At 36.6% G+C, this 9,386-nt stretch overlaps 1 pseudogene; it reads right to left on the bottom strand.

Annotated features, from left to right (window-relative positions):
* Positions 1–2,536: 2,536 nt before the first annotated feature.
* Positions 2,537–3,508, bottom strand: LOC118532307 (homeobox protein NANOG pseudogene; annotated as a pseudogene).
* Positions 3,509–9,386: the final 5,878 nt, after the last annotated feature.

Below are 9,386 nucleotides of genomic sequence, written 5' to 3'. Positions count from 1 at the left end.
AATATAGCAGGACTTTTCTTGCTCTGTCTTCTAACAATAGGCTAGTTTTCAGGGAAGGATTGGAAAGGGATCCTCAACTTTAAACAATACAAAATCCTCTTCCAACTTTGTAGGCTCAATAACTGAGAAGAGTTCTATAATGAAGGAATTGATTGGAAGCATTGGGCTAGGAGCCAAATATCACTGCTTACCCTTGAAGGCTTATACTCAATGAAACAAGGAAAATAAATGAAAACAATACTGAAGTGGTTAGCAACTGTGTGAAAGACGTATTGCCCTGAGGAGTCTACCTTATTCTCTGCTCTTAAAAAAAAAAAAAAAAAGTATCTCAGAATGAGAAATGATTTGTCTTTGCAGTAAAGTTTACTGTAGGAGAATGGCAAGATAATTAATTAAAATACTATTTTGTGTTTTTAGTTTGTTTTGTTTTGTTTTTTTCCTTGTTTCAAGAAGATAGCAAATTATATCATTTTCTTTGCTGTGGGACACCCTCATTTAAAAAAAAAATGAATCTTTCTGAAGAAATTTCCTTTTTAGTATTTCTTTTCCCAACTCCTCTTTGGGAAGTTTAAGCAAAACTTTCTCAGAAAGGAAAGGGAGATAAATAACAACTTGGAGCTACAAGAAAGTGTGACTCTACTTGGGAAAGAAGTACATTCTCTGATCTGGAAAAGATTGGTGGAGACTCACTGGATCTAGAATTAGCTGTGTCCTACTACTTCGAAGGTCCTAAGTGATATGATAAGGTCTCAAAGAAGAATGGCTATATGGAGAAAGAACCTTTGATGTGGCAAAGATCTACATTGTCAGACAGCTATAGACCTATCTATCTGCTTTTCAGAAATCATGGTGGCGTGGACAATGCATGTAGCAGTATAACCAATGTGGATAGAAGACCAGAGAGATCTGCACAGAGCCCTTAATTGTGGGAGGCTTCTGAATACCTTTTCTGGACCTAAAAATGGGGATGCAATTATTATTGTACTTCTCCTAGCCTCATAGAATATGCCATAGAGTGGATTACATTTGTTATAAATAATTGAATAAAATTCATATCTGTTCATTTAAAAAACAGGAGAGAGAGGTTAAATTAGCAATTTTTTGGACAGTAGGTAATATTTTAACTATGCTCATGTCATTTGTAAACCTTGGAGGTGTTTGGGAGAAAATGGGAAGTAGAAAGTGAAATATAGGGGCACCTGGGTGGCTCAGTCGTTAAGCGTCTGCCTTCAGCTCAGGTCATGACCCCAGGGTCCTGGGATCGAGCCCCGCATCGGGCTCTCTGCTCCGCGGGAAGCCTGCTTCTCCCTCTCCCACTCCCCCTGCTTGTGTTCCCTCTCTCGCTGTGTCTTTCTCTGTCAAATAAATAAATAAAATCTTTAAAAAAAAAAAAAAAGAAAGTGAAATGTACAACTCTGTAAATTATCATTTGATGAAACATTTCCTCTATCTCTCAGAAGTGAAAATCATCAAGGCATTTCCCCCTACCATAATAGATGCTTAGATTTTCTTTACTGTTTTATGTATATGTAGATATTTGAAATAGAACTCATGACTTTTGAATTCATTCCTAATCATCCATAACACACACACACACACACACACACACACACACACACACACACACACACACACATACTCATGATATCCCCCCTAGCTTGTACCTTCCAGCTAATTCTAAGGATGTCCACCTTCCTGCAGGAGCATGCCTAATCACGTAGCTGTATGAGAGATGTGAAAGCTTGATTTCAGCCTCAATTCTCTCTCTTCATGGGTCTTCCTCATTAACAGCACATCCAGCATAACCCTGAATGGTGGTTCTGACATAGTCTCCTTATAAGGCTATGTTAGTTGGTGAGTTTACTGGAATGTTTGACTTTACTGGAAATATAAATAATGAGCTTGTAATGCCGATGAAATATCCTCAGAAAGTTTCATCTTCAGTGATTCCTTTTACATGGTTTTATTTTATTTATTTATTTATTTTTAAAGTGGGTATTTTATTTATTTGTACTTAAACCTATAAACCAATCAGCCAAACTGGTACTATTATCATGATACATTAAAATACAAAACATCTTTCTACAAATACTAGAATAATGAACAAATTAACAGTTCTAATAAAACATCACAAGGGACAGAGGAAATCAATGAAGCACATTATAGCTTAACCCTTCACCGTTAATAATTGAGGTTATTAACAAGAAAAGCCTCACAATCTCAGAAAATACAAATTATCCTTCATCACACGTCTTCGTATCTTCACTTCCTATTCTTGAGGTTAGATTCTAGAGCCTAAAGATATCCACATTAGGACTGTATCTAGTTATCTATAACCAGAAACACCTTTTATCATGTTGTCCATAGCAGCCATTGCTACTGAAACCTCTTTGACTCCAATCGTACCCCCTCAATGGACACAATAAGAACAATGGGAAACAGAATATTGAGGCAGAGATATATAGGACCCTAAAAGGCAAAGCCTAGGAGAAGTAATACAGCCACCACCCAAATTGATCAAATAATATACTCATCGTCACACATCTTCAGGCTGTATGTTTACAGAGTAATTTGGGAACAAATCCATTATTTGCTGGGTACTAAAATATTTAGCAGATAGTTATATTACACTATGGCTTTCCCCAGAAGTTTCTAAGATGGATTCCAAATCGCTGATGGAATTTTGCTGGAACTGGATCTGGGGCTGCAGGGATTCCTCTCCACAGTGCTAGAGCTGATTGTTCCAGGCTAGGGGGCACCAGGTCTGACTGGCCCAGGAATGGTTGCTCCAAGACTGGCCGTTCCAGGAGTGGTTGCTCCAAGACTGGCTGTTCCAGGTCTGGTTGCTCCAATTCGGGTTATTCCAGGTCTGGTTGCTCCATATTGGAAGATTTCCGGAAGTGTTCCTCAGGTATCCCTGGTGGTAGGAATAGAAGCCTGGGTATTCTGTGGTTGCTGTGCTGTTCTGAGTCACACTCTTGCTCTCCTTTGGCCAATGGTTTTTCTGCCACCTCTTACATTTCATTCTCTGGTTCTGGAACCAGGTCTTCACCTGCTTATAACTAAGGTTCAGAATGTTGGAAAGTTCTTGCATCTGCTGGAGACTGAGGTATTTCTGTCTCTGAAATCAATCATTGAGGACATAGAGTTGGGTCTGAGAGAACACAGTCCTGATCTTCTGTTTCTTGCCCTGGGCAGTATCTTACTTCCTCACTGTTCTCTCCTCTCCAGAATTGGGTGGTAGTTTTACCCTGGGACTGGTGGAGGAGTAGGGGCTGTCCTGAACAAGCAGATCCATGGACGAGGGAAGAGGAGAGACGGTCTCCATGTGGGGTGTCTCAGCAGATGACATTTGCAGGGATGCATAATTTTCTTCAGGCCCATAAATCTCAGGCATTGGAGAAGAGTCCTTAGAACTGGGTGCTTTGGGGCCAGGTAGGCGTTGAGGCAGAGCTGGATCTGCACTCATGTTGGTGAGTTGAGGGGAGACAGAAAAAAAAAAAAAAAAAAAAAAAAAAGAGCGAAATTGTAAGAAAGGCCCAGGCTTATGGATCTAGGTGGAAGAGCTGAGGAGTAGGAAGACCTCCAGATGTTAAGAGTTTGAGAAAGACAGGATGAAGTGCGTCAACACTGCAATAGTAAGAGCCAACCAGCCCAATGGAGCCCTACATGGTTTTATTTTTATAGCATGGTACAAGCTATCCTTTTTTGATAGCTTTATCTTGCTTCAACCCTAGTATTATTTGGCTATTCTACAGGTCTTGAACATTTTAGCCTCTTAGAAAAACTTGATAACTTGTAAATTTGTACCTTTGGGTTATAAAGAGTCTTGTCAGTTAGTCTTGATATTCTCAGGCAATTTGACAAGTGAAATATTCTGGAAGAGTTTCTTGGGATAGTCAGTTTTGTGAAATTCTTCTTTGGCATACCTACTCTTTGTCAGCCTTCTCCAGTCACGCATATTTTCATATGCTCAACAATTTTATTTTTCATTAAGTATGTCTTATAAAAATAAGTTAATTCATCATTAAATAACATTTATTATTATAATTTACTTTTATTCTTTTTATCTCACATTATTATGATTTCCATCTTCTTATTTCAAACATGATTAAAAATAATAATTAGAATAGTAATAATGAATTGTTTTTATGTTTATGGCATTCTCCAGGAATGATATTATTGTAGTTGTTTCAGAATGGGAATTTTAGAATATTTATTTCTTTTATATTTTGATCTCAAATATTAGAGTTAATAATCTTTTCCTTTTGTTATGTCTTAATCATTTCTTTTTAGTCTTGACTTTTGAGTGTAGTACATATGAAATATGGTTAAAATGGAAAAATAAAGAAGCAAGAACAAATAAGCACTGAAAAATTTCTATAAACATTTGCATATAGAATTCACACATGCAGCCTTTCAACTGTACTCCTAAAATGTCAGTGTACTGCACTTAAACATTTCAAAATATATTTTTTCAATTCATATTTTTCACAAAATATATATCATATACCCATGGAGTTTGTTATATGTGTTAGAATTTTTTGGTTTGTTTGCTTTATTTTTAAATATTGAGGCTTCTGACTGTGTACATTTTTATTATCGTCCCTAATTCCAGGTGGTACATTTCTGAATCATGGCACGTAATCCAGCACTGAGCACCTGCAAAAATGACAGGAGCATAGGTATACTCTGGACCCTAGTATATCAGAGGAGAGTCAGGCATGGTTGGTTTGTCACAGCACGGTGGCTTTCACACAGTGGGGAAGCTTTAGAGCACTTTAAGAATGAGTGCTAGCCGAGGCAGTAACTACTGTGGCCGATCTTATGAAATTTTATGGGCAGCACAGGCTTCTGCAGCAGGGAAGAGACAGGGAAGAGAATAATAGATGGGAAATGAGCTGACAAAGCTTTTGTAAGATGACAAGAACACCTGGGGACTACAGGATATGACTTGAAGGGATTAGTGAGACAACATTACACAAGGCTGGGACTACTTAAAGTAAAGGTGGAAACTTGAGGTTCAGAAATAATTATTGCTTTCATAATTTTTATTTTAATTTCAACCCTACTTTTTAGATTTATAAGGCCTGGAGAAATGTTGACTACATAAATTAAACTTCCATTTACAGGTGTGTGCCTGTGTGTGTACCAAATGTAAAATTATCCTTTATATAAATTTACACATAAGCAAGGTACTCCTAAACAAAATTTATAAGCCTTGTCTAATTTGGCTCAGCTTTACTAGAAGCTATAGTGAATGGAAATCTTGGGTAAGTGTTATTTTGGGTGGAAAGTCTTGGAATGATGTTTAGAATATAGATACCTAGACCAATAATCTATTTAAGTATATCATACAAAGAGGATTTATTAAAAAATTACAAAGAATAAATGTAGTTTGCTGAATTTTATGTTATTATTATATGTTATATATTATATTATTATATGCTATTATAAGTTATAATTTTATAAGTTTTATAAGTTGAACATACTGATGTAATCAGTGGTAGGCTAAATAATAGAATATTATTAATACACCAAAATCCTCATTGTGCTTCCTTCCAGTTACTAATCAACACACCAAGGATAATGACTCCCTCAATTTCCAACACCCTAAGTTAGTTCTCTGTGCTATCAAGCTTTCTATGAAGGGGATCTTTTTAGTATTTGCATTTTTCAACTTGGTTTACTTTGCTAAGTTTGTTTATTAGATTCATCCATTTTGTTGCCTGTATCAGTTTTTTTTTTTTTTTTCTCATTTGGATATCTCTTTTTGAAGTTGTTTTTTCTCCTTGCTATGTAAGTATTCTTTGTATATTCTGTATATCAATACTTTGTCAAATTTATATATGGTGAATTTTATCATTTATCTGCCTGTTTTGACTTTACATATTTACTCTATTTTCTCCTTCTTTTTTTCCTACTGATTTTCTCAGTTACATTTCCTGACCTGTGACCTTTATACCAAGCCTTCATTCTGGAAATCACACAACTTGGTCAGGAAGCATTATCATATAAGTGAAATAAGACAGGACAGTATTTGTCCTTCTCTGACTTATTTCACTTATAATCCCAACAAGGTCCATCCATGTTGACGTAAATGGTGTGTAGAAAATCACGTATATATGGGTACATATGTATATATGTGATACATATATCACATCTTCTAATACTGTGTTGAATAAAAGTGGAAGAGTAGGGATCCTTGTCTTGTTCCTGATATCAGAGGAAAAACTTACAACTTTGATCATTGAGTATTATATTTGCTGTGGGTTTATCATATATGGCTTTTATTTTGTTGAGGTACATTCCCTTTATACTCATTTTGCTTAGAGTTTTTATTATAAATGGATGTTGAATTTTGTCAAATACCTTTTAGGTATATATTGATATGATCATATAATTTTAATCCTGTATTTTGTTAATGTGGTGTATCATATTGCTTGATCGTAGATGTTGAAGCATTTTTACAGCCTTGGAGTAAATCCCACTTGATCATGGTGTATAGATTTCTTAATGTATTGTTGAATTTGGTTTGCAAACATTTTGTTGAGTATTTTTGCATCTATGTTCATCAGGGATATTAGCCTATAATTTTACTTTATCTGCTTTTGTTATGTCCTTATCTGCTTTTGGTATCAGGGTAACACTAGCCTTATTAAATGAATTTGGAAGAGTTCCCTCCTCTTCTAATTTTTGGAGTAGTTTGAGAATTGGTATTAACTCTTTTTTGAATGTTTAGTAGAATTCACCAGTGAAGCCATTTGTTCCTGGCTATTTCAGTCTTACTGGTAATTACTCTATTCAGATATTCTATTTCTTCCTGATTCAGTCTTGGAAGATTATATATTTCTAGGAAATTATCTGTTTCTTCTTGATTTTTGAATTGTGTGTATATGATTGTTTGTAGTAGTCTTTTTGTAATCCTTTGTATTTCTGTGGTATCAGTTGTAACTTTTCCTCTTTTGTTTCTGAGTTTGTTTATTTAAACCCTTTCTCTTTTTTTCTTGGTGAATATGGATAAAGGTTACTCAATTTTACCTTTTCAGAGAACCATCTCTTAGTTTCATTGAGCTTTTCTATTGCCTTTTTATTCTCTATTTTACTTATTTCTGCTCTGATCTTTATTGTTTACTTCCTTTTACTAACTTTGGGCTTTAAACTCTTCTTTTTCTAATTCCGCTAGAAGCAAAGTTAGATTGTTTATTTGATATTTTTCTTATTTCTTGAGGTAGGCATCTATTGCTATGAACCTCCCTTTTAATATTGTTTTTGCTGCATCTCAACAATTTTGTTGTCATTTTTCTGTTTTCATTTGACTCTATTTTTAAATTTCTCTTTTGGTTTATTTGATGACCCAGTTGTTGCTCAGTAGCATGTTTAATCTCCACAAATTTGTATTTTTTCCCAATTTTCTCGTAATTGATTTCTAGTTTTATACTATCATAGTAGAGAAGATGCTTGATATAATTTTCATCTTCTTGAATATACTGAGACTTGTCTTCTGGCCTAATATGTGATCTATCCTGGGTAATGTTTCATGTGCACTTGAGTAGAAAGGGTATTTTTTGCTGTTGGATAGAATACTCTATATATCCACTATGTACATCTAGTTGAATGTATCTTTTAAGTCTATATATAGTTTTTCATCTTCCTTTTTAATTTGGATGGCTTTAATTTTTTTTTTTTCTTGCCTAATTGCTGTAGCAACTGTGGGTGGAAGTGTCCTATTCCTTCTTACAAATGAAAAGGGGACAGCTCTTCTTATTCAACTAGAACCTATGCTCATGGTCTCTCCAGGACCCTCCACTATCCCCCATCCCAAGCTGTGGCTCTAACACAATGATTATATTACTCATGAAAATGCCCTCAGGCTGAATCTCCAATATAAGTAAATAGGACTTTTTCACAAGAAGAGTACAGGTATGTTTCAGTCTGCTGTCTGTGCAGTGTCCTGGAGGTGTTGGCTTGCCAGAAACTGTCTTTCTGATTATTGTAGTTTCATTGAGCTCAGGAATCAACCCCCATATAAGACAATTTATCCCCCGTGTGGATTGTTCCCAGAATGGTTTGTGTGCACCTGCTGGGTTTAGCAGGGCATCTGGAAAGTATAGGGGGTGAGTTATACTCACTCACTTCAGAAAAGCAGTGCGAAAATGACTTGACCACATGTGGTGCAGCAGGCTGCAAGAGAATGCCCTATCTGAATGCCTTTGCTGGCCCCAGATTGGGTGTGGCGTAATACTGTTATCACTTGTACCTGCCAGCCCCAGCCAAGGTTTGTGGGAGTGTCACAACCACCTGTGTTTGCCGACTTTAGCAAGGGAACAGTAGAATGCTGCAACTGTTTGCACTCACCTGCTCCAGCCAGAGAGCAGAGGATCACAATGCCTATCCATCTCTCTGGCCTCAGCAAGACAGTGGGACAGTGCCAGGACCGTTTACCCTCCCCATCCAAGTGAAGCAGCAGGATGATGCCTCATACAAACACATCTTCCAGTGCTAGCAGTATAAGTGGAGAGCACACAAACGGCATGTGCCAGCACTTCCATCCCCAGAGAGAGCTCCGACTGCCCTCTACTTCTTGAGTAGATGCCCCCAGACAAGCAAATGAATCTCCTTCACCTATAGTCTAGGTACTTTTCAAATTGGCATTTTCTGCTGGGTCCAAGGGTGAGTGAGACCACATGCCAGACCTTTAAAAGAAGAATCTCAGTTTCCTATCGCGCTTTGAGTTCCTTGGATGCTAGTCCCATTGGTTTTCCAAGCCAGGCATGTTCTGGAGCTTGTCTCTCCAGTGCAGATCCCTAAGGTTGGAATGCCTGATGTGGGGCCCAATCCCTCACTCCTCTAGAAGGACCACATTAGTGAGATCCTTCCCTGTTGTGCGTTGTTGTGCCAGGGGTAGGGTTTTTCGCTGAGACTGAGACTGTGTTTCTGCTTCTTCTAATTGTCTCAATTTTATCTTTTTTTTTTGTAGAAGAGGAGCTCATCTAGTTTTCAGATATTTTTTCAGAGGGAAATGATTCATATGTCGCTGTAGATTTGATATCTTCATGGCAGTAAGTGAGTTCAGGATCTTCCTATGCCACCATCTTGGACCCCTTCCATCCTTTAATTCTTAGTCTCTATATGTCCACACACATTTAAGGTGTATCTCTGATAAGGAATATATAACACACTTTTTAAAATAATTCTGGTATAATAATCTTTGTTTTTTGTTTAGTATTTAGTTTTTGGGACCTTCAAGAGTTACATATATACATATATATATATATACACACGTACACATGTATAATGTTTATATCTACCATTTTATTATTTGTTCTGGTATATACTCCACTTTCTTGCCTTCTTTTGAATTACATTTTAAATTATATGGTCAG

Source organism: Halichoerus grypus, chromosome 11 (assembly GCF_964656455.1).
Source record: "Halichoerus grypus chromosome 11, mHalGry1.hap1.1, whole genome shotgun sequence".
In the NCBI taxonomy this organism is placed as follows: Eukaryota; Metazoa; Chordata; class Mammalia; order Carnivora; family Phocidae; genus Halichoerus; species Halichoerus grypus.
Note: the sequence above shows the minus strand (reverse complement) of the source record. Positions and strands in the feature narration are given on the sequence as shown.